This window comes from Micropterus salmoides, unplaced genomic scaffold (assembly GCF_014851395.1).
Source record: "Micropterus salmoides isolate LMB-PRFRI ecotype aquatic unplaced genomic scaffold, ASM1485139v1 Ms_hic_scaffold_16, whole genome shotgun sequence".
NCBI classification, from domain to species: domain Eukaryota; kingdom Metazoa; phylum Chordata; class Actinopteri; order Centrarchiformes; family Centrarchidae; genus Micropterus; species Micropterus salmoides.
Genome location: NW_024040707.1, coordinates 27,076,924 through 27,101,920, shown reverse-complemented (window position 1 = coordinate 27,101,920; position 24,997 = coordinate 27,076,924). Strand labels below are relative to the sequence as shown.

General features: G+C 36.9%; 1 long non-coding RNA gene across 1 annotated transcript; it reads right to left on the bottom strand.

Moving 5' to 3' along the window:
- Window positions 1–6,694: 6,694 nt before the first annotated feature.
- LOC119906149 lies at window positions 6,695–8,410 on the bottom strand. The gene is made up of 2 exons (XR_005444934.1): window positions 8,297–8,410; window positions 6,695–8,115 (listed from the first exon to the last, which is right to left on the bottom strand). It is a non-coding gene; the product is annotated as an uncharacterized LOC119906149 (long non-coding RNA).
- Window positions 8,411–24,997: the final 16,587 nt, after the last annotated feature.

Below are 24,997 nucleotides of genomic sequence, written 5' to 3'. Positions count from 1 at the left end.
AGGCAGATAAGGGGAAAAAAAGGCGTACTCTTCTCTTTCTTTCAGTGTGTTGCTTGCGTGTTTGGCTGCAAGCAAAACAGCAATCTGGCTAGAAAAAGTATTGTTTGAATTACTGGTTTGACTAGAGACGTGTTAATACTACTCGATACTGGGCTGTTTACCGTGAAGGTATCGAGTAGCGATACCCATCCCAAGTGGCCATGGCCTCCATAACGTAATGTCCATCCAGGCTGAATCTTTCTGTACACTTTCACAGTCTAGGGGTGTCCAATGACTATGACTTAGAAACTTAAGCTGTTTAAATAACCCAGTGAGTTATAATAAACTAATCAGTTGTTGCACATGCGCTCAATATTAACAAATAATTAACTATATCATTGGGCCATGTCTTAAAACAAGGAGGGGAGGTAGATTTCCATTTTTTCAAAATAACTACATGGACTAACCATTTAAAACTGAAAGAATGATCCCCAGTGGTGTCGAGAGTAACAAAGTACATTGAATCAAGTACTGTTCTTAATTTTTAGTTACTTCGTCTTTCCTTGAGTATCCTATAAACCAAAAAAAGGGTCAGATTTTACATGTGAGTGTTGCCTGGATGTGGACTGTGGTAACAGGTGCAAACTGAAATATCTGACAGTGCTGCACAGGGCTGTGGCTTTGTGGTTTCAGACTTTCCAGAGCTGTAAGCTGTGAGTAAAAATCAGCCCCACTTTGCTACACAAAGAAAAACAGACACATTTAAGTTCCCTTTAGTTCATTTCTAATGTAACTAACCTCTGACTGCTACTGGTGTCATTGAACACCAGGAAAACACTGGAAAACCTATGCCTCAACGTTTTGCAAGAGTTGTCTGGCAAGATGGACACCTTACACTCGGAGCAGAGCAGAACCTTCGAGCAGCGTTTGCTTTTTTAGCTCTGCATTTCAAGGGCGCATTTCCCCGTAATGATGGATGTATTTAGATCCTTTAATTAGTAGTAGTAAATATTACCAGTCCTGCACTGAAATGTGAATTAAGTAAAGTACAAGTATTAAAAGTAAAAATGTAAAATTACTCAATGCAGAAAAATTAAATTCAACAGGTCTTGACCGTACTCCTGTGTTATCCTGTTACATATTATATCATTAGATTATGATTAATGATTTAGCTGTTGTAACAGGTCAAGTTGGAGCTAATATTTATTCCCAAACGGTTTGGTAGTTGAATTTATAACAATTCATCATAATCTATAAATTCATATATTTGTATGTGTAAAATCTACATTTTTTACAAAACTATAGGCCTTCCTGTGAAATAAAAATACAGGTAAAACATTACTTTAATGTCTCCTACTTAGTATTTCGATGCAGTATATAAACTTTTAATAAATGATTTATAACACACAATATAGTATATTGCCATTAAATGGAAATACACAAGTGAAGTACAAGTACCTGAAATGTTTTAAATAAGTGCGGTTCAGTAAATGATCACACAACTAATTTGTTATGCTTATGCATGTTAGTAGAACTGGACTTCTACTTTCATCGCAACCCTTTGACTACAAGATGAGAAAATACAGTTGCTTCTATTAAAATACTTTTTTGCTTTGGCTCAATTTCATTTTTTTTTTATTAATTTATGAATATTTTTACTTTACCAATTACAAATGCATGCATCCTCTTCTTATTCTTTAAAATGTGTTAGGACAATTTCTTTAAATTTAGATTAATTTAGTAAAAGGTGTAAAACTATGGCACAATCTTGAGATTGATTTAAAATATGTACAGTAATACAATGCAAAAATGTAAAAGTGTGTAAAAATAGTAAGTGATGGTTAGATATAAAATAACACTTTGTACAATAAAATATTTTTTTGTTTTGTTTAATTTGCTGATATTATTTTATTGTCAGAATTATTGGCAGTTTGGTTATGATTTTTGCTAGTTTTGTAAGTGTAATAAGTGATGGTTTCATCTTATAATGTTTGTGCTTATTGCTAAAATTGATTCTGACAGTGGATTATTATTTTGTTTATTATTTGCTGTGTGCGTTTTTAATTCAAATTTAATTTTGCTGAACTCAAGTACAAAATCAAGATCAAGATGTACAGTTTAGCTCAGATTTAGCAGAAGTTACATAAAATACACGTACATTGCGTTACAAACATATTTGATAAGATTTTTTAATTTTTTTATTGGACAGTAAATGCATAAAAAAATGCCATCTACAGTGACAATATACATTCATCAGAACTGTCGAAGATAACACAAGAAAGTTACAAACTTATTTCAATTGTGGTCCTTGTTGTAGTCTGATAAAGATGGAACGGCAAGCTACGGATGACTGAAAGTACCCTGTACAATCAACCCTTACAATATACAAACAAAAGACCTAACATATCCTAATATATATAAACACGAATAAAAACATGAATACATATACTTACAATAAAAAAAATATACTCATTCTGTAACTCTTTCCATCTACAGTGTATGTATTTATGCATGGCATGGAAAATAAACTGTACGATTTGTACCTGGAAATGCATTTAAGTATATGTATGCTGTGGAAAATGTATGTAGGTGCATTGTACACATCAGTCTTGCTCCCTTTTTTATTAATGCCAGGTTCACACAGGTACAAAAATTAGACACAGCCCAAATGTATAGAGTTCAGTTCTCATCAAGTTATGAAATGTGTGCTATTTCCCCACACTGAACAGTCAAATATTACAGCAGAACATTTGATCTCACAGTGACGTGTATGACTTATGCAGAGGAGTTTGGACCACGCATTTTGCATTTATCAGTGAAGCGATCAGAGATTAAGTATAACTGACTCAACCACCGGTTTGTGAGCGGAGCTAGCTTAGCAGAAATAAAGCCACAAACCTCTGGGTTGTATTTCTGAAACCAAATCTACTATCTAGGCAGGAAACAGAGATCGCACACTAGCTTCTGCCTCAGATGTATTCTCAGGAAACATGAAAGTATCGACTCTTAACTGTGTTTATTAGAGTTTATTTGAAGAAAAAAATAGTAGCTGTGTACATAGACTGGGGCTTTTATTTCTCTATAATGTGTTACTGATGCAGGAAATCCGTGAATTTCATAATTCATTTTCATCAAACTAAATATAAAGTTAAAGGGCGCTCTCAACAGCGCCCAATCCCTGTGCACAGGGTCTCACAGTGTGACCGGAATACACAACCCTGAGTGGTGCCACACACACTTTGACATCCCACAAGACAGTGTTATGACCATGTACTGCAGCAGGTCAAAATGTTTCTGTGGAAATTGAATGCAAAAACCAAGAATTCATGCATTTTACCTACTCCCACAGAGTTAAAACAAGAGCCAGTCGTGACTGATGTCAATTCATGTTATAATTACCTCCTCCCAAAAAACTAATTAAATTGCTGTGCTTTCATGTTGTTTCCAACAGAGATGATTTGCCACCTGGGTAATTGAGGAGACAGAAATGACTGAAAAGGTACTGAAATGTACTGATATTCTTCTTTCAACAAATCCCATGATAGACAATTCATTGATCCTACTATTATTAAGTATAGTCATCTAAAAAATATTAAAAGCACATCAATGAGCCACACTGTTGCACTGACACACACACACACACACACACACACACACACACACACACAGTCAAACCACAAGCACTGCCTTAAATACACCAAGTAGCTGGAAATAGTCCCCAACGAATAAAGTATTTGCATCAGTTATTTGATAAAAACTATAGTGTCCAGCCATTTTATGAAATTGTACAACCAAAATTCAAGTTTATATTAAATTTATTTTTAAAGATTTGCATAGGAACCAATGAGAGGAACGGAGGTATGGATGTCTAGAGACAGACTAACACATTGCTGGTTTTTGAAATTGAATTGAAATTTGTTGACAATTATCATTTAATGTCCAAAAAGAAGGAAAACAAAAGTAGTATGTGGATTGGAAATCATCTGGAAGAACCAACACTAATGGAAATCATTTAAGTGTGTTAGCACAATGAAGCAGATTTACCAAATTTACCAGACTCTCACCACTGAAGCTGCTCAAAGAAACTTCCGAACGGAAATAATTAGTCAGGTCAGTAATCTTTATCAACTGTATGGTTATTTCTCACAGACAGAATTTGTAATTGGTAATAATGGGTAAAAATATTACTTCTTTATAATTTTCACTGTTTATTTGTACATGTATTTAATTTGCACAAATAAATTGGTACAATTAACAGTAATAGGCGAAACATAAGTAATAACTAAGTTAACTTATTAACTCCAATTTAATCATTTATCTTTTTTATTATATATATATATATATATACACACACACATACGCACTGTATTTTCAGAAGACATTATGACATCACTGTAGGTTGGCTGCATTCTATTTAACTGCTTTGGTTTGAGTTATTAGTTATAAGCAACAGTAGAAGGTTTATGTGTGGGGTGGGTGGTTTTGTGTGTGTGTGTGTGTGTGTGTCACTGATCCTAAAGGCTTACTAGAAGGGGAGGAGACAAAAACAGGCATGTATATCACCCACAACACATTTTGTATTAATTATTATTAATATCATGATTAAGTTATGCATTTTTTGCAACATTGTCATTTACAACATTGTCAGGTACCAATGACTCCCAAACTGTTATATTTAAAGAATTATAAGGTTTAATGGTAAAAATGTATTAAAAGCATAAAATATAACTAAACCAACTTAAAATGCCTCTTTAAATGTTAGTTTAAAAGTATATTCAGTTTTTAAAGTGTATTTATATATGTTTTGTATATTACAGAATATGCAGAACACGGTAATTGTTTTGTATATATATATAACCTATTTTATAATTTGGTAATTTGACCTACTGGATTAGCATCCAAGAAACTATTAATAGTTGTGGCAGATAAAAGGCTACATGAAGCTGTGGCAGATAAAAGGCTACATGAAGCTGTGCCACTGCTAACTATTCTAATTCTGAGTCTTTTTTTTTAACTAATTTGTGTTTCTCATTTTACATGATTATCCAAATGTAATGTACGGGTCCCACAAAGAAGCAGTTACATCTGTAGAAGCTAATGGAGATCAGTTTAATAATAAAAGGATATTTAATTTCAAGTGAACTCAGTGTGCTTCATTAAAATGCATGCGCAAACACTTACCGAAAACCCACTGACAAAAACCACCTACACGCACACACACAAAACACAGTAACTATTTACAACCGTGACAAAAGTTTTCAGTTTAGTTTTACAGTTATTTCAACTCCTAACATCCTTTTGTCCAATCTGTAGTCACATTTTCAAAACAGTAATAAAATTAGCCCAACATCAGTCTGTTCAGGAACATACCATTAACACAATTCATGTTATTTCCACAAAATATGCAGCATTTTAGAAATTAACCCATTTAACCCCAAGTGTTCCTTAACATACAAGCTTACCCAATACAAAAACTATGGATGTTTCCTGTCTTAATCATAAATGTTTGCACACAACAATTTTCAAAATCTTAAATAACGTATGAAGCCTGTTTTTCCTCCTACATCTACTTAAAATCTATATTGAAACAGCTGATAAGCATTTCTGAATGAACACAGAGGAGGAGAGAAAGAAAGAATAATGTCCAAACAAGGGAGGACCAGAACCAGGGAGAAGAGAGGTAAGTGTTTCTATCCAGGTGCACAGCAAGAGATCACATTAAATGTGATGTGGGTGAGAACATATGGCCAAATGCTGAAGATCATATGGATTAGAACATAACATTCTCTCTCCTGACTCGTCACATATTGACGCTTGGTCAAGGCCCTTTGGCATCGCTTTTTAATGCCCTGGGTACCCCTTTTGCGTCCTTTTTAGGCATGTATGGCTCTGCAAAATCCAGTTAGACTTTCAAAAATTATCGGCATTTTGAAAAGGCACATTATAAAAGTTGTGTAAAAAAGCAGTTTGGTTAGGTTTAGGCACAAAAATTACTTGGTTAAGGTCAGGAAAGGATCATGGTTTGGGATAAAAAACTACGTAGGTTAGTTAACATGCAAGTTAACTTACGTCACTTGCGTAACTTACGCAATTTACGCAACTCGTGTAACTTAAATAAAAATATTTCATGTTGACTATTTGTTTCGCACAGGACACAAACTCTGGTCTCCTGCTTTAAAGTCAGGGTTCTAGCCCGCCATCCACCCCAATCACCTCCTTACTGAGTCTTTTCTGTTAAAAAACCTTTACCGTTAAAAACTGACGCCACAGGGCTTCCCCCAATGCGTTGAAATTTGACACTATGGGGATCCCCAGTGCCTTATAAACTGACACTGATGGGTCTTGACCATGCGTCCATGTATAGCGAGTCGGGGAGTGAGAACGGGCTGATTAGAACCTTCTATGCATTTTTGTTGTTTCAATGTAATTGTGAAATTTACATTTATCATTTGGCTTTGGATTTTATCCAAAGCAACTTACATTTGAGGAACAACATACAAGCATCAATACAGTAAGAGAGTGAAAATATATACTGTTAAGAGCTATTAGCACATACAGCATCAATAGGGTAAATATAGAGAGAATATGTAAGAGGAAAAGTAAGAGTTAACAAATAGTGCAATCAATACAAGAGTAACAACATATAAGCAAGAGGAAGTGTTCTCAGAAGTGATAAGCTTTCAAGAGCTTCTTGATGTTAGAGAGGGACTATATATTGATATATAGATTTATTACATTATACACATTACATTATATATATACTCAACAAAGAGAAGCAACAATTAGTAGAATATTACAAATTTATTGTATAGATTTATTGTCTTAAAATAATCCTTCTGGTTGTTTCCTCTGCTTCATAATTTAAATCCCTACCGTAGTCGGGTGCTAGGACCTTGAAAGAGGCTGCTTTTCATCGCTGCTCTGCCGAGCTGCTGAGCGATGTTACTTCACACACACACACACACACACACACACACACACACACACACACACTGATGCACGGACACACAGCGTAGTGAGTGATACAGTGTGAAACTGTAAGTTGTTGTTCATGACTGTTACTTGTGGGACTTAAGTTCAATTTACTTGAAGTAAAGGAAAGGGGATATTTTAGTTGGCTATGGAATACGCAAGTGTTGGTAGTGTGAACGCCATTAATATTACCTATCTCTAGTCTCCTATTTCAAAACAATATCAATCCCCGTAGAATGTTGTTTCCAGTGAAAACTAAATGTCATAGTGTCCCTGTAACAGTTTTTTTTGTTTTACAATTGATAACAAGCATTCTTCACTAGTGAGTTTACCACTTTCAAAACTCTTCACACTGTTGTCTGTACCAACATGAAGCTTGCACAACAGTTAATTTCACACCCAAAATGCACCAAATCAATCAAAACACTGCATACTTGTTTCAATATAAAATAATTTTACAAAAACACCAGCAGTAGTTCTCTCCAACTGCAACATTTTGTCACTCATAACACAATTACCTAAAAAGCACTTAGAACAGGTAGCATTACAGCAGATGCATCATTTTATGGAAATCTTTGAAGTAGTAAATCATTTTGTGTTCTTTATTTTTTTGGTTGTGTGTGTATATATATATATATTATTGCGGATACTATAAGAAATGTGTACATCATCTTATTTTACAGTAAATAAAGTTCCCATTATGAAAGTACTACAGTACATACAGTACATACAGTAAGAATGGTAGGTCTTTATAAAATGTACAACAGTATACAACAGGAAGTTATCGAAATGCAACAGAAAAACAGGAAAAGCTTCACTGTGCTTTATCTTTGCCATCAAGCAATCCAAAAATAAACTACAGAAAAATGCAAGGGAAAAAAAGTCAGCACAGTAAATGCTTGCTCAAAAAACAAAACAAAGTTAGTTTACCAGTCTCTTGCATCTGTGTAGCAGCACTCCATCAGAGGATATCACTGCACACATGGTAACATTGGCAACCCTTTTGTCTGGGACACCCATTTTAGCTCTTTTGCCTATCAAATTCCATCCTCGCTGGCATGTTTTGGCCAAGTCCACGTAGATACAAACATGAGGTGTGTGATGGGCTTCCAGCTCCATGACTCTCTAAAAGAAATCCCCCTTGTGGGTTTTAGTCATTGTGTCCTAAAGAAAAAATACACACAAGCAATAGATTTAAATTTTGGTAATGTGCAGTTATGCGTTTTCAGAATACATATTTTACCTGTTGGTTCACTTGATTCTGACAATTGATGCCACCGTTGAGTGGGCCACATTTGGCTGCTCACTGAGACCAGTCTCTTTCAATGATAGCCTGGTCGATTACCTGGTCAATCACAGTAGCCCTAATGTCATCAGAGACTCTTGGTCATCTCTGCTGTTGTCTTACACCACCACGAATCCTCTTCCTCTCCATACCACTCTTTCTCCTCCGTGACTTGCAGGCTCCAGTGAAGTGGAGGTGTAACAAAACGTTCCAAAGATGTCTCCTTTTATAGGTGGTAATGAGATCACAGGGTGACAAGACTGGGGTAGGGCTCTAACTGAGATGGGAATGACCTGTCGATGGTATCATTTACATAATTTCAAATCAATACTATTTCACTACTTGTCTCCATAACCATCTTTTTCAGGAATTTGAATGTATTTCAATGGCGTTTGTAATTTGGAAAATTGTTGTCCATTTGAATGTATGTATGGTCTTGAACTTCAATTTAACAGTTTTGAAAAGACTATGTAAGCATTGGCAAAATTGGCTGTGGAGACACATGGTTTTTCTGGTGGTTGACTTTGAGTGAGAAAAGAATACTTGAATTTTGAAAGCTGTGGTCATTGAATGTCTTTTGTGTTAAAGCAATGCATTTTGTATTACAGCAAGGCAAGAGTCATTCTCAGTCTGGTCCACATAGACATCTGATGTGCTAACAGTGTGAAGTTTTGAATAAGTGAACTCTTTCTTGTTAGCAATTGTAACAAACTGTAATGCTATTGTACCGGCATATCCTTCAATTCATTGACCATATGGATATTGGAAGATATTTTAGGAAAGAGAGACAGAGAAGCAGCAGATTGGCAGGGCAGCTGATTCTGGGGTCAGTAGTATTCTACAGGTCAGTCTGTGGTCTAAAGGTCTAAAGAAAGTGGGCTGTTTTGTTTTCTTCTAACAGTAGGCATTTGTTGGCAGGTCTAGGCGCCAAGGTATAGCCTAAACTAATTTGTTTCATAATATTTATTAGATTTGCTATATTCTGATCCACTTAACTTTCGTTTCACTTTAAAAAAAATAGTAAATAGCCTATTAGATGTTGCCTAGGAGATACATGATCATATACCCACAGGAAAATATAATAAAATACAAGCAGTCATATATACATGCATCCAAACATTACACATTAAATAAACATTACAACAGTAATCATTACTCATTTTATTCCTTCCACCATCAGCTTATCAAATTCAGACAGTAGCCATTTTAAATAGGATGCTTATCAACAGCTGACAAATTTATGCCTGTAGCCAAACTACAGAGCAAAATCACACTGATTGAACCAATTTACAATGCAGTAATAGTAATTAGTGTAATTATGGTCATGGAATTACTATATCACAAATTTAGATGAGCATATGGATAGCATTTAAGTCACAGCCTACAGAACTCAGTCTGGCCTAAGTGAATTGCAGCTTTAATGTGTCTAAAAGCTAACATTACAGTAACTTTAGTTCAACAGAGGAGAAATGGAAGAAGAGAACATACCTCTTAACATCTTGGCTGCTTCACTGGTTGTTAATATAAGTGTAGTTCTAATAAAGTAACAAAGATGTTAGTAGAAAGATTTTGCAAACGCAAGTTACGCATGCCCTGGGGGCTAAGCCCCCCCTGTCTTTCAATCCTAGTGACGTTCCTGCGTTCCACCATTGTGGTTTTACAGATGAGAACAGCCGGGAGTGCAATTGCTTTGTGCTTTGGGCAGAGCCTGACAGCATTTGTTGGAGGAGCACAATGGCCGAGAAGGAACGTAAACGTATTTGAAAGTATTTTTACACATCACTGGCTGCAAAACATGCACACATTCGACCCCTCAAGCCAAAAATGTAGGGTGATTTACATTAAAAAGAGAATGAATTATAAAAAAACTATGGATTTAACATTGTCTACTGTATGCAGGTAGAACTGAAACATGAAAAGTAATGCTGTTTGTGTAATGCCATTAACTGTTTGTCTTTAGAGAGTTGTTGTGCTATGATTGATTGATCTGTTCCTCTTGGAAAAGTGCTAGTGTTTTGACAGGATTATTTGATTTTGAGTCAGGTTTGCTGTGTTTTGAAGAACAAAAGAAAATTGACTATTTGGTTAATTGTGTGAGGCAGGTATGTTGCTGTGTTTCGAGAGTTTCGATAAAGTATCTTAAGTTTAGGTAAACACTTGTTAGCAATCGAAAAGATTGTACTTGCCTCTAAATAGAGGAACAAACTAAATGACCAGCATAATTTGCAGAAAAGCATATTTCAATTTCAAAATATATATTACAGTTGGTCAAAAAAACACTTTTTCAAAACTCTTAATACAGTCTGCGTTAAAAACTTGCATCTTGGCCAAACAGTTAATTTCACCTCCAAAAGTCACTAAACCACCAAAACACTTCATTCAAGTGTCAAAATAAACTCATTCAACCAGCAGCAATTCTCATTCAGAAAGCACATATTGTCACTTTTAATACACAACCTAAAGACACACTGACAGGGAACAGTACATAAATGATTTTGAAGTTTGAATGATTTTTCATAAATTAGTATTTCATTATATTCAACATATTTTCACTTTATTGATTGTACTAAAGTATATGTAACAAGAATGAATCAGAAGTGTTGCATTTGCTTCAATATTTCATTTCTTTTGTTAATTTACTTGTGAAAAATAGAAAGTTGAAACAAAAAACTAATTTTTAAACTTTCAGTGCTGCAGTAGCTTTTCCTCCTTACATAGTAACAGTGAAACTTGAGCCAAAGTGACCACAACCTGTAATTCATGTAGGGGAGACCGGGTATGGTTGTAACTTGGGGAGAGTTATAACAACACCAATTCCACCAAATAGAGATAAGATAGGAGTTAGGTGATCATTTCAGTATTTACCTACTTCCTCCCCAATCAGGCACGGTGGTTATCAAGTCTGGAAACAGGCATATTCAGAATATATAGAGAAAAAAATGATTTTGAGGTAAGAAAGTAAAGTTTTTGACCAAGACTATTTTTTGTTTAGTATCTATACTTTTGCAGATAGAATTGTTTGACTTATATTAGATTGAAATATAGTTTCTTTGGCAACATGTGATGCTTTTTTTTTCAGAATTTCAAACCACTATGCTAAAACAGCTAGCTAAACATTGGCTGACAGGGGTAGGGTGGTTTGTAACACTTCTTTAAAAGGTCCATCCAAGATACATAAAACTACGCACTTTCTTGATTTTAATATTTCCCAGATTGCCCTATGCAGTCTGGGTCCACCAAACCCGCACTCCAGGGTTACCAGGATTAATTTGCCATTTGACCAGTATTCCCCATTAACATGTTGTTCACATGTTGGCGTATGTATCGTCACTCGACCTTTTCCATACTCAGTGCCTGAAAAAAAGTCCCAGTACGCTAAAGTAAAATATAGAAGTGCTGGTATACGTACCAGTGAATACCGGCCCACTTCAAGCACTGTGACTCTGAATAAGAATATACACACATTGACACACACACACCTAAGGATGCGCAGAGATGTTCTTTAATTAGGAACATTTTAGTAGTATTTATTAAGTATACTTTTAACTCTCTTTACTCTATAGATAAATTTACGTACACATACTATTCATGCATGTGAGTCATCAGACAAAGTCTGTTACAGCAAGAGAGAAACATTGTTCTTTGATATAACTACCTGTTTTTGAAGCTTATCATATAGTGTGGCATCTAGTTTTGATTATTTTGTGTGATTGTTACAACTTACCCCAGCATGTGTTACAACCTACTCCGCTATTGGGGTAGGCTGTAACAAGGGAACACATTGCATTTGACCTCAACTCACGAGGTCTGTGATATTCTTCTAGAGGATTGAATTGGTGCCATTTGTAGTGAAAAAATGTGGGTACTTTGTATGGAAATTTGAGAACTCTAGCTAAAGAATTCAGTGAGTTATAGTTACTGAAGCAAAAAGTGTTACAAACATTCCCGGTCTCCCCTACCAACCCCTTGACCCAATTCTGCTAAAATACAGACACATTTCCTGCTTTACACTCAGATTGCAGTTCTAAACCACACTTTGTTCAAAACACTACCCACAGTTATCTACGCACATAAAGACATAAACATAAAATTTATGTAAATATTCCGCTTAGACTTTCCATATATTTCAGTCTGGTTGCTGCAGAAATCAATTGAATAGAATTCTTTTTCTTTTTTCTCAGTTTTGGATGCAGTGTTTGAAAAATATGCTTCAAAAATATAGTGTTTTGCAGGTGTAGTAAGGAGTAAAGAGTTCATGGAGTTTTTGGAGAAAGTGGTCATTGAATGCATTTTGTGGGAAAGTAATGAAAAATGATTCACAGTTTGGGACGCATACATTTCTGTTTTGATGACTATGTAAAAAGTTTTAAAAATGTGACTTGTTTTGACCGCATGTTAGCAACTGTAACCATATGCGTTGTGATTCATATGTTCCCAGGTCAAAAAGAAGTGCTCTTAAAGGCACTGGAAATATACTAGAAATTCACATAGTATGCTTACTACAAGTATATTAAAGATATATTCTCCTGAGCTTTAACATACTTCTCAAAAGTATACTTTGAATAAATTGGTAATAAATATATACTTAATTAAACTTTTAATAAATATGCTTAAATAAAAGTATATTTTTCACAACATTTTAGTCTATTTATTAAAAATATATTTATTTAACTCTTAGTAAATACTATTTAGGTGTACTTTGTGGAAGTACATTATTAAACAATTACACTTTTAGTGGGTTAAAAATATATTTATGCCAAATATGCTTCATTGTGTAGGCTACTGCAAAATATTGTAATTATTTATAATTGCCACATGTTTCAGCCTGATTTCCAGAAGTATGATTTTTATTTATTTTTATTACATATTTTTTTAACATTAAAATGTATTTTTCAAAAGCATATTATTTCTTTTTTTTAATTTCTTTTCTTTCTTTTAATTGCAGGTAAATAGCTAGTTGAGATCAGAGACCTCTTTCATAAGGGTAACCTGGCCTAGAAGGAAGCAGCCTATGTTGTTAACTTAACAAACAACAACATATAGAAATAAGCATACTTTAAATCATAATGTAAATATACTTGTTTCTGTGTGTAAATGGTAAAGACATGTGTACACAGGGGAGAAGTGTGCCCTCCCACCCAGCCCGCTAGCGCAGTGCATTCAAGGTTTTCAAATTCGACGACCCAATCACACAGCGTGAAAGTCTGCTTCACGAAAGTTAACGTGCATACTGTCGTTGAGAGAGGGAAGCTATTTTTGGCCAGAAATCATTTTGTTTCTCAGGTTTCCTTTGTTTTACTTTACCGACTCGGACTTGGAAGGTGGACACCACAGACATAATAAGAAAAGAACACAGAAGAGAAGAATATTCAGCTCCCTGCAGAAGTTAAATGTGAAAAGAGCTAAAGAGGCATGCCTGGCAAGAACAAGCAGGAGAGGACAGAAGCAGATACTGCCAGCGTCTTTCTTGGTAAGTTTATTATTGTTAGCAAGACAACACAATTGTGTAAGTTAACTAACGTTGAGCTCATTCTGGGTTTGGAAATATTTTCCTTGGTGGATAGCTCTGGTGTGCATTAGCTAATGCTAGCACGTGGATTAATAAAGGTTCACATTTTTATAGTCTACCTTAATACTCACATGTCCATTTTTACAGTATAACTTTACCAATAACTCTGTTATAACAGCAATGTTGAAGTGTACACGGGTATGTGAGAATTGTTTTAAGACGCACTTGAAATAATGTTTTTGTGTACTGCAATACCTGACCACACAATATGTAAAGTACTGCTCAACTTTATGTCCAATTGTATGGTTATGGTCCTGCACACGATCACTGTTTTTGCTCTCACTACATGTCAACTGTCAACATGTCAGACTAAATAAACAAATATTCTTGTAAAAAAATAATTTTATTTAAAATATTGTTATACATTAAGTAATTGGCTACTTCACAAATTGACTGCTGTGTTAATGTGAAATGACATGTCACATCTGAATGTTTGTGTTACTTGTTGTACCTGTTTAATAACATTTTATCATATACCTCTCCTTGGCTGAATGTACAGTAGTGTTTATGTAATGTTTTTGATCATGTTGTAATGGAAGAATTAAGCATTAATTGGGAGGGGTCGCTTGTGGAAAACCATTTTACCTGAACCTAAACGGTTTGCATTATCAGAACAGTTAGACTTGATGTCACATTGTGTTTCAACAACTTTAAACAAAATAAAAAAATCAGACAATGGTTATTAATTAATTAGAGGTAATATTGCTTTGATATAGGCAAAATATTTCCTTTTCCCTTCCACAGATGCTGTGTGATAAAGCAGTTTCCAAATCCCATAGTGTCTAGTCAGCATAAAATGCAACGAGTCCTACTCAAAGATAACCGACCCTCCACTCCAAGCATAAAGATTGACATTTTTCTGTTTCAGTTTGGTTCCACCATTTGTACTGTAAGCTTTTGACGGACCACCTTCACTACAGCTGAGTAAGCGCTTGGACTGCCATACCAACAAGCCTGGCTCTTTGGCTTTGGGTCTGGGTAGGGTGACTGCTCTCGCCTTTGTCCACATATAGTGTCAGAAGTGGCACGGCTTGCTGTGAGGTCATCTGAGCCGTGCCCAGAGTCCGAACCGTATGAGGGACCCCCATGGGTAACATTAATATGTATAGTGTACTTTTCAGTAATACTGATCATATGTCATAATTTTACTGATTTAATTTTATTTGAAGGTATTTTGGCCAAGATGTGATACATGCTGCTGTACCTTTTAATGTACAGGAATCTATTTTTGTTTATTTTCCCTGATTTTTATTATTATGCTAAAAGGGCATTTTGCAAATTATTTTTAATGCATTTATAATGAATTATTCTCATACTGAATGGTTTCATAAAGAAGCTTCCCAAGATATTAATAGTGGCTCTTGGAGTATACTAGTAATAAATTACTAATATGCTGTAATGCTAATAAAAATGTTCAGGGAACACATTTAAAATTTATTCAAACTGTTCTTCAAGTATAGCACAAAATGGTATTATAAGTTAATTTTAAAGAAGTATATTTAAATTACAGTTAAGGTACTTAAAATAGGTCCATTTTAACACAACTAAGTATATTAAAATATATTGCAATTATCTTAAAGTTGACTTTAAGTATTTCTAAAATGACACTTAACATACTTTAAGTTGTTCCAAAATAACACATTTAATATACACTTACTATAGTACAATTAAAATGTAATAAGTGCATCCAAAAAAAGTGCTACTTAAGTATATTTCTTTTTCACTTGGGATTGGACCAGAAATTTATAGTTTTTCACAATTGCTTTAACACATTTCTTGAAATTATGTATCCTTTTCTCAAAACTCTTAACACAAATCCATAACTTCTCACCCAATTTCCCAAACTTCCTATTTTCAGGTGAAAATGAAGCTTTCCACTCAAAACCATTCAATCTTGCTGAAAAATCAAACTTTGCCCTCAGAGATGACACACAAGCCATATAGTCAGAACTCTCAGGTCATCAGGTGGTTTGACCCTGATCAGTGAGGGTGCTTTTGGCTAGTTTGGTCCTGTTCTGTAGAACAAAGTATCTGATGACCTGGTATCAGTCTCAACTCTGTCCACATTTACATTTTTTTCAATTGCTAACAAGTGTTTACCTAATGTTACAGTTTTTTTTAATGCTTAAGCAAGATTTTGAAAGCAGGGCTCATTTTGTCAAAACACTACACACAATTCACACAACTATTCACACAAGTAGTGTGAGTAGAGTAGAACAACTCAAATAGTTTGCAAAATGAAACACTTCATTCAAAAATATACAATAATTTATAAAAACCTGATTTTGTCACTGTGTGGCACACACACGGTTCAAATGATCTAATTCTGTTTGAACCAGTTAAACACTGCTATGCTCAATCTTAAACACATTTAAAATTCCTACTTTTCCAATGAAATAGACTGGATTTGACTTTTCAGAGATACAGTATTGTTAGAGTATTGGATATATTGACCATACATAGCACACACAGTACTGCATATTGATATGTGTTTATTTTCAGCAAAACCAATTGTGTTGAAAGCATTAAGTACAGTACTGTACAGTACAAAAAACAAAAAAAGGTGAGGATGGACTCAATGATGGCGGTGTAGAAGTGCACCATCATTGTCTTTGGCAGGCTGACGCAGGAAATGCTGGGTCTTCTTGGTGAGGGAGGTGATGTTCAGCTCTCACTTGAGGTCCTGGGAGATGATGGTGCCCAGGAAGCGGAAGGAGTCCACAGTGGTGACTGGGCAGTCACACAGGATGATGGGGGAGGGTGGGGATGTGCTCTTTCTGAAGTCTATGACCATCTCCACTGTCTTCACAGCATTGAGCTCCAGTCTGTTCTGGCTTTACCAGGACACCAGATAGTCGATCTCCCACCTGTAGGCAGACTTATCCCCACCAGAGATGAGCCCAATGAGGGTGGTGTCATCCGCAAACTTCAGGAGCTTGACAGACTGGTGACTGAAGGTGCAGCTGTTGGTGTACAAGGAGAACAGAAGGGGGGAAAGAACGCAGCCTTGATGGGAACCAGTGCTGATGGTCATGTTTTCCCAGCTTCACGTGCTGCTTCCCGTCCGTGAGGAAGTCTGTGATCTACCTGCAGGTGGAGTCAGGCACGTTCAGCTGAGAGAGCTTGTCCTGCAGCAGGGCCAGGATGATGGTGATAAAAGCAGAGTTGAAATCCACAAACAGGTTCCTGGGGAGTCCAGGTGCTGGAGGATGTAGTGAAGGACCATGTTTACTGCATCATCTACGGACCTGTTGGCTCTGTAGGCGAACTGTAATGGATTTTAGGTGGGACAACACAAGGCCTTCAAAGGACTTCATAACCACAGAGGTCAGGGCGACTGGTCTGTAGTCGTTTAGTCCAGTCACAGCGGATGGTGTCTGATTGACGTAGTGCAGTCCAAACATGCATGGAGGTCCTCAAGAGCTTCACTAGTCCACTTCTTGGATGTCCTCACTACAGGTTTACAGAGCTGTCTGAACTGTATCAGTTCAGACAGCCACGTCTCTGTGAAGCACAGAACAGAAGATGAATAAAAGTCTCTGTTTTTCCCCACCAGCAGATGAAGTTCGTCCAGTTTGTTGCACAGTGAGCGCACGTTGGAGAAGACGCACAACCGACCCGGCTCTTTTCCCTTACCCTGTATGCCGATGACACTGTGGTTTATGTGTCCGGCAAAAGCCCTGCTGTTATCGGCAGTACACTGACCAAAAGTCTTGAGAAAGTGTTTAATTGGCTAAACAAATCCTGTTAACGCTTAATCTGAAGTAAACTAAATCTGTGCGTTTTTCTATAAAAAGAACTCGGACAACAAATGACCTTAACATCAAAATGAATGGTGAACTCATCAATAAGGTAGAACAAGAAAAATACTTAGGAATGATTTTAGATTCTGATTTTAGAACTTTAAAAGTCATATCAAAAACATCTCAAGAAAAATGAAGGCCAGTATGAGCTGTCTGACATTTGAATGTGCTCATGTCTTTCTGAACATTATGATCCTGTCCCACCTGTCGTACTGCACCACTGTTTGGTCCCAGACCAGCCAAACTACCCTAAAGTCTATAGAGAGGCTTTATGACGTTGCCCTAAAAATTTTGGTTAAAAAGCCCATTCAATTCCATCACTGTTACATTTTAAGTAAACATAAAATCTTAAACTTTGTTAATTTTGTTAATCTTAGACATATAAAGATGTTTTTTAAATGTTTGACTGGACTTGCACCTGAGCCACTTTGTAAATCTGTGAACAGGCTGGAATCCTCCAGATCAACAAGAGCTGCTACATGTGGAGACTGTAAAGTTCCATTTCGTAAAAAACAACTTAATCACCAGGTCAAACCATATTTATAATTGCAATCTCTTGTACTGTAAACATGCATCCTCGCCTTTATTCTGTAGAAAATTCGAAAACGGTGTGTGTGTGTGTGTGTGTGTGTGCAGTTTAGTTACTGTAAAAATAAATTACAAAATATTGTAGTACAGCATGATAACCAGCCTCATTCATACAATGCAGTGCAGTAAATGGATGGCTTAGAGCTACAAACGTTTATGCAGTACTATGCAGTAATACGTATTTTACAGATCAATACTGTCATGCTGAAATAGTCATTAGATAGTTGCAATCTGATTTCTGAAGGCTGGAATTATGGACACCAGTGGAAAGTAATTCAAGTTGACTCTCAGTCCAGCTTCTCTCATGGTCAACCAGTGGTTGATCACATGATCAATAAGTGTGGCCCTGATCTCATCAGACAGCTCTCCTTCCTTCTCTTCTTTGCCCTGGTCCTCATCTTCCAACTATTCCACATTGATCTTGTCCTTGTTGTCCCCTGCCTCTAACTCCTTCTCCCCTTGTTCTCTGTCCATTGTTCAGGTAATCTGACCTTTGACATATTTATAGGCCTAAAGCAGTGACTGGTTGGTGATCATTTAAGCAATTAGTGTTTGCACATGTGAGGGTAGGAGTGTGATCTGGTGGTGAAGTGTAGCATTTTGATTGGTTGGAAAAGTAACATCCTGTTAGATTTTTGTGTCTTAGGTGTGTAGTGTTTTAAGTAAGTGTTTCATGCAATATAAAACTGAATGAAAAGATTGGAGAATTAGCGCCACCAACAGTGTATCTCGATGCACCCAACTCCTATATTATATATTAATATAGACTGCAGCTCCCTCACTCAGCTGTTTGTGGAGAGCAGTCCTGACTGTGTGAAGGAATCCATCATCAGACTTTTCCTGGTGACACTACAAACTGCAGCACCAGAAAAAAACTTGGCATTCGTAAGCAAGATGGTGAAGCAAGTCCAAGTCTTCCTGCAAAAGGAACAAAGAAATACTGCGAAAATCTTCAAATGCCTCATGAACCCTGGGACTTAAAGGTAGGGTAAAAAAACAATTAGACAGAGAAGGTCAGACTTACTTTTTCACCTCTGCACGACTTGACAATCCTGAAATGAAGTGAGTGTAAATGTTGGATTGTCAGTTTTGGAAACCAGCCCTTCTAATCCGACCTCAGAAAGGTGTGAGGGGAGGGGGTGTGTGAAGCCATCCGGTGACTCAACAGGCAGTTCTGATAATGTATTCTGGTGCCTTAAAAAAGCTGGAGCAGCATCTCCAGAGAGAGCATGTAGACCCTGTAACAGGGATAGAAGAGAAAATAAAAATAAATGTATCTCTTAGCTCTGTAAACTGTTCAGGTGGAAGAACACAGCCTCCACAGCTTTGTATGCTTTGTCACCAAGTCTGATCATTTTTGATGTGACATTGTTTTTTTCTTTTATATATTATTACATTTTAAAGGTGCTTTAAAGATCATTAACTGAATATTCAAGTTGATTCAAGTTCAGTAAAGTTTCGTTCATTTGTACCATCACTTCTAGTGGCAGAAGCTGGACGTTTCAACCATATATCCATTAGGCTATTTAGTGATTTTCTTCATTCTGTATTTTTTCAAATTAGCTTAGTACTTTACAATCTTACCAAGTACATCCAAGTAACTGGGGATATACACAGTGGGGTAAGTAGACTGCTGCTTATACCAGAAGTTATGTCATTGAAGTATGGAGTAAAATGTTTGAGTGTGCATACAAGTACAGTGTTGAGGTACTTTATTTCATACTACCTTGTCTTTCTACACCACTACATTTCAGGGGGGAAAAAATGAACTTTTGACTGCACTAAATTTATCTAAGTATAGTTAAAACATTTATTTTGAAGATTAAGGTTATGCATACAAAATACTTGATCAACAATCCCACAGTACATAAGGTAATTAAAATTAGCCGCACCATCACCAGCCACATCATTAAAACACTGCTTAAAGGAACATCTGCATAATGAGTAGTATTCAAACACACACGCACACACACACGCACACACACACACACACACACACACACACACACATTTAGAGACTTCATATTAATGTTCTGGGCGGGGGCTGTGCAAAAGCATGTTTACACCACTAGGTGGCAGAAACAGGTAACTACTTGGAATTGCATCAACTCAACAGGAGAAGCACTGTCCACCAATCATTTTTAGCACATTTCTTACTTGTTCTTCCTTCTTTTTTTTAACAAATGTAGGGGAAATTAATTAAAATTTAAAAAAGAGTCCTTTATAATTTGTAAAAGCCTTTTTTCTACTTCATGTGGGAAGCAGAGTGACACCTGCACTGTTTTCACTTGTTATTGCCAACAGAAAAAACACGGGACACCACTGAATTTTCTTTCACCTTCTGCCTTAAACTACTTTTCTAAATTTCATTTTCCTGGCCTGCCATTTGGCCATGGCCTGATGTCAACCTTATTAAATACAGAGAGAAATCATGGAAGCCAGAGATAACGATAATCCCATCGTCCTCCATCCGTAATGGAAACAGAGTGAAGCAGGCAGAGGAGTGGAGGGCAGCCTGTGCCTGTTGATTCTATAAATGAACAGGCATGCTCCGCAGGGCGCCTGTATTACTCATATCTAGCATGTTCTCAGATGAAAAAAAAGCTTAAAACATCTCAAATCCCTACCTCAGTTTATACTATGGTGTATAGTCTTATATGGCCCTAAAATAATATCTAAATATTTCAGGGAATTTCTGCAACAATTGTACTATATTCTTGATTATATGAAAAATGTTTCGTTTAGAATTCACATTAGCTGTTGAGCTATCCTTGTAGGCCCTTTTCTCTTCCCCATACTCAACCTGTGTCACGAGCCTGTCTGTGCGTCTTGTTAGGGAGTCTGGGTCTTTGTTCCTAGTCCTATGCCTTAGTTCACGTCTTAGTATTTGCTTCTAGTTCTTTGTCTGCATTATTTTGGTTTAGTCTGCTCTGTACCCTGTGTTCTAGTTCTGTGTTCTGTGCGTTTAGGTTTTGTCTGTTATTATCCCTGTGTTACAGTTGGTCGGTGTTTGTCTTTTTACATGGGTTTCTGTTATTGTCTAAAGTTAGATTCTTGGTATTTTGTAAGATGTGTTCTGTCTGTGTTGGTTATTAATTTAGCCTCATGTCTGCCTGTCAAGTTTTCCGTCTGTTCCCCCAGTTATCACTCTGCCTGCCTGCCTCTCTGTTACCCCAGTTATCACTCTGCTTGCCTGCCTCTCTGTTCCCCCAGTTATCACTCTGCCTGCCTGCCTCTTTGTTCCCCCAGTTATCACTCTGTCTGCCTGCCTCATTAACCTTGATCCCTGTCACCTGTTGCTCACGCCCTGCTCTTTAGTACCTTCGTATATATGCCTGGTGTTTTCTGTTTTTTTCCGGTCATTGCAGTGTTTTGACCGGTAGTGTGAATACGCTCTGTCAGATATGTTGTGGATATATTCAGCCTGTTCGTTCTCCCTGCTTGTTCCTGTGTATTTTGGATTTCTGTTGGATTACCTTATTTTGGATTTGTTTCTGCCACCCTGCCAGTAAGTATGCTCACCTTTTGTTTGTTTAAATAAACCTTTTGAACTGTACCTGCTCCGCTCTATGTCCTGCATTTGGGTCCAACAACCTTCTCCACAACACAAATCCTGACAGAATGACCGGACCACACATGGACCCAGCGGACATTATAAAACTGCCAAGCACCTGGGAGGCTTTGGGGGTGCCCAGAGAGTTGCTGGCAGAGGAGGAGCCTCAGTTTTTTCTGCTGCTTTCTGCCATTTAGGGCAAGGATATGGAGATGGCTCTATTTGTGGCCTCCTCCAGATGGAGAAAGACTTTTGATATAGAGTCTGTGTCCAAGTATTGCTCTGCAACCCCCCGCGTGCTAGAGCTAAGCCGGTTAGCAAGCCACAAGTCTGTCCTGCCTGTTCCGGCTAGCACCCTGGCGGCTTGTTCCTGTGTATTTTACCTGCTCAGGTGATAAAATAAATTATCCCTTTTTGTTTTACTTTTTACATATTAAGTGGTTTGTTCCCCTTCTGAAGTTGCTCCCCATTGTGAAACTAACTCCTTCACAGTGGAGCTGGTAGCAAAATTAACCAACAATTTGTGAAATTATATTAAAAAAAAAAACCATTTCTTTTGCTTTACAAAATGCAGCAAGTTTGACTTGGTTGGAGGAACTTTGCGGCAGTAGGCTTGTGGTCTTTGTCATTGATTTCTTTTGCTCATCATGCACTCGCAGATTTCCCAAAACTGTTGGGATGCTCCAATTCGATGTGGCATTTCAAATTGTTTGCATTTGGACTTGTTTTTTAGACCTGGTACCGGTAACTGTGTCTGAATTGCCAGCTACACATGCTTCTGTGGCAGATTTACACCAAAATCTGACCGGGGCCGGTCAGAGACCTTTCAGAATGGCAGGTGCTCACAGTATAAAAGGAGCACATGGAACAAGGTTTTAAATAGGACTGTGCTTAAAATATCAATACAGAAATATATGTAATGGGATAAATAATGGTCATGTCTTACACGTGACCATTATTCAAAATCAACGTGGCCCATGTATTCTGATTGTTTATCATAAGATTGTGGGGAATACTCATCTCTAGATTTAAAACATTTTGGGCTGACATAACTTACAGGGAACAGTTGCTGATGAGGAGGTTGCTGGGGATGTTCCTGCTGCCGCTATTATTTTACGACTTTGTTGTAACTGCTGATGCTACTGGAGGTTATCTGAGACTAGATATAATAAAACAATACCAGATTCAAAAAAGTGTGGGAAGTAATCTCAGAAGGAAACATTAATGGGAGAAAGGATAAGGTTGGCCATGACAGGGATAAGAGTGTGAAAAACAAATCTACAGAGGTGTGTTTGTGTGTGTGTGTGTGTGTGTGTGTGTTGCTTGCTTGTCTACATTATGCAATATTGTGATCATGATTTTCTACATTGCTTTGTGAGTCTGAGATATTTTGGATTTTGATTGACAATATATCTAAATCGTAAATGAAGAAACTAAAATATGTGTGTGTGCATTCTGTTGGCCCCTACTAAACATCACAGAGTAGCATTAATCTTTTACATTCACATTTCTTCTACTAGGAACACTCTTTACTTTGATGTCAGGAATATATCATTTATTTTACAGTGACATTTTTGTATATATTTCCAGTTAATGAGTTTTTAAAGACAGTAGCAACATAAAGAAACGGTACTGCTCATGTGCATTACTCTGGCCCAAACATCCATACCACTGTATTTTTGTATAGAAAACTACTGTGTGTATATATACTTTTAAGTATATTACTGTAAATAGCAAATGATTATGGGAAATTATTTCCTCACTACTGTAATTCTTCTCTACTGTAAATCAGTTTACAGTAATAAACCGGCCCGCGTAAAATTGACCTATGGGAGGGGGTATATTTATTGTTGGAAACGGCGCTAAAAAGGACAAAGGAGAAAAAACAACTTAACAAAAATGTTAGTAAGTTATATTATTGATACTGTAATATGTAAAAATTTGACATTTTCAAATATATTCACTTCTAGCCAAGTTGCTCTATTCCCACTTTCATACAGTTCTAACCCAAGCTAAAACATAAAAACAGAGTGGTTAACATTAATTGTTAAAATTGTAAAGGTATTAATATTAATCTAACTTTACATTGTTATTTATGACTGGTTGTTGATTACTCAAATAGTATTGTAGTGAACAACGGTGTGGATTTGTGCATTTTATATTGAATAAATTTGGAGCTACTCTAAATTCCTTCCCCCCCCCCCCCAGAGAAGAAGGGGAGGGGTCAAAGTTGCTTTCTCTAAGTGCTAGCCCGACCATAAAACTGGCACCCTTTTGATTCCGAAGCTGATAACGCGGGGACTGTTAAACTGACAAAGGGACACAAGCCAGCATTAGCATTTCCCTGAACAGCCTATCAAAACTGCCCCCCCACACACGTTTCCGTGGCAACTGACCTTGCTCTTTGATTTATTATCCCATCAAATGGATACTCCTTGTCTCACCTAGGTGTGACATAATCCAGGACAGCCGAACTTTGAATGGCCAAAGACTGCAGTCTCCAAAGACTCAAAGCATTTAATTAAGTTTAATTAAATCTTTAGTTACCTGATTACGTTTGCCTCTATTTGAGTAGTTATGTTAACATGTTGTTGCTATCTGTTGTTGATATTAGTGCTGAAAAGAAAGTTACTTGTGCAGTGTTTTTATTTTCAGCAAGACACTCCTTCATCTAATGTAATCAATGCTTGTTCATAATACATTCCTACAAAATTCCTTTAGAAATGATGACAAAGGAATGTTTTACTATACTCTTAATTGCCAGCTTGAATTTAAGGATGAATCAACAATATTGCCCAGTTGCTAAGGAGAGATGATCTTGGATTAATCCAAGCTTTCCTCATGTAACCTGAGCTCCCCCAAGTGGACGAAATAAGTATTACATGCCCTCGTTGGAAATGCCGTTAAATGTATAAATATCCTGACCAATAATGTGACAATTGTTTCCTGTTACCAAATGCCTAGAACAACGTACAACCGTCTGACCATTGAGGTTCGATTGTGGAAAATATTTCATTATAATACACACAAATAGATTTCTTTTTAGACATAAATTTAGAGAGGCAGTCCCTTGGGAAACCTGAGACGCCCCCTGGGGAACCACGCCCCAGGCAACAAAAGAGCGACACGCGACCTCGCTTTGGGCTCTTCTCTTCGCTCCTTGCTCTCTCCGCTGCTCTGCTCGGCTCTCTGGACGCTTTGGCACGTGTCGGCGTGCCGCGCCAGGCAACGCCCTCAGAGTCGACCAG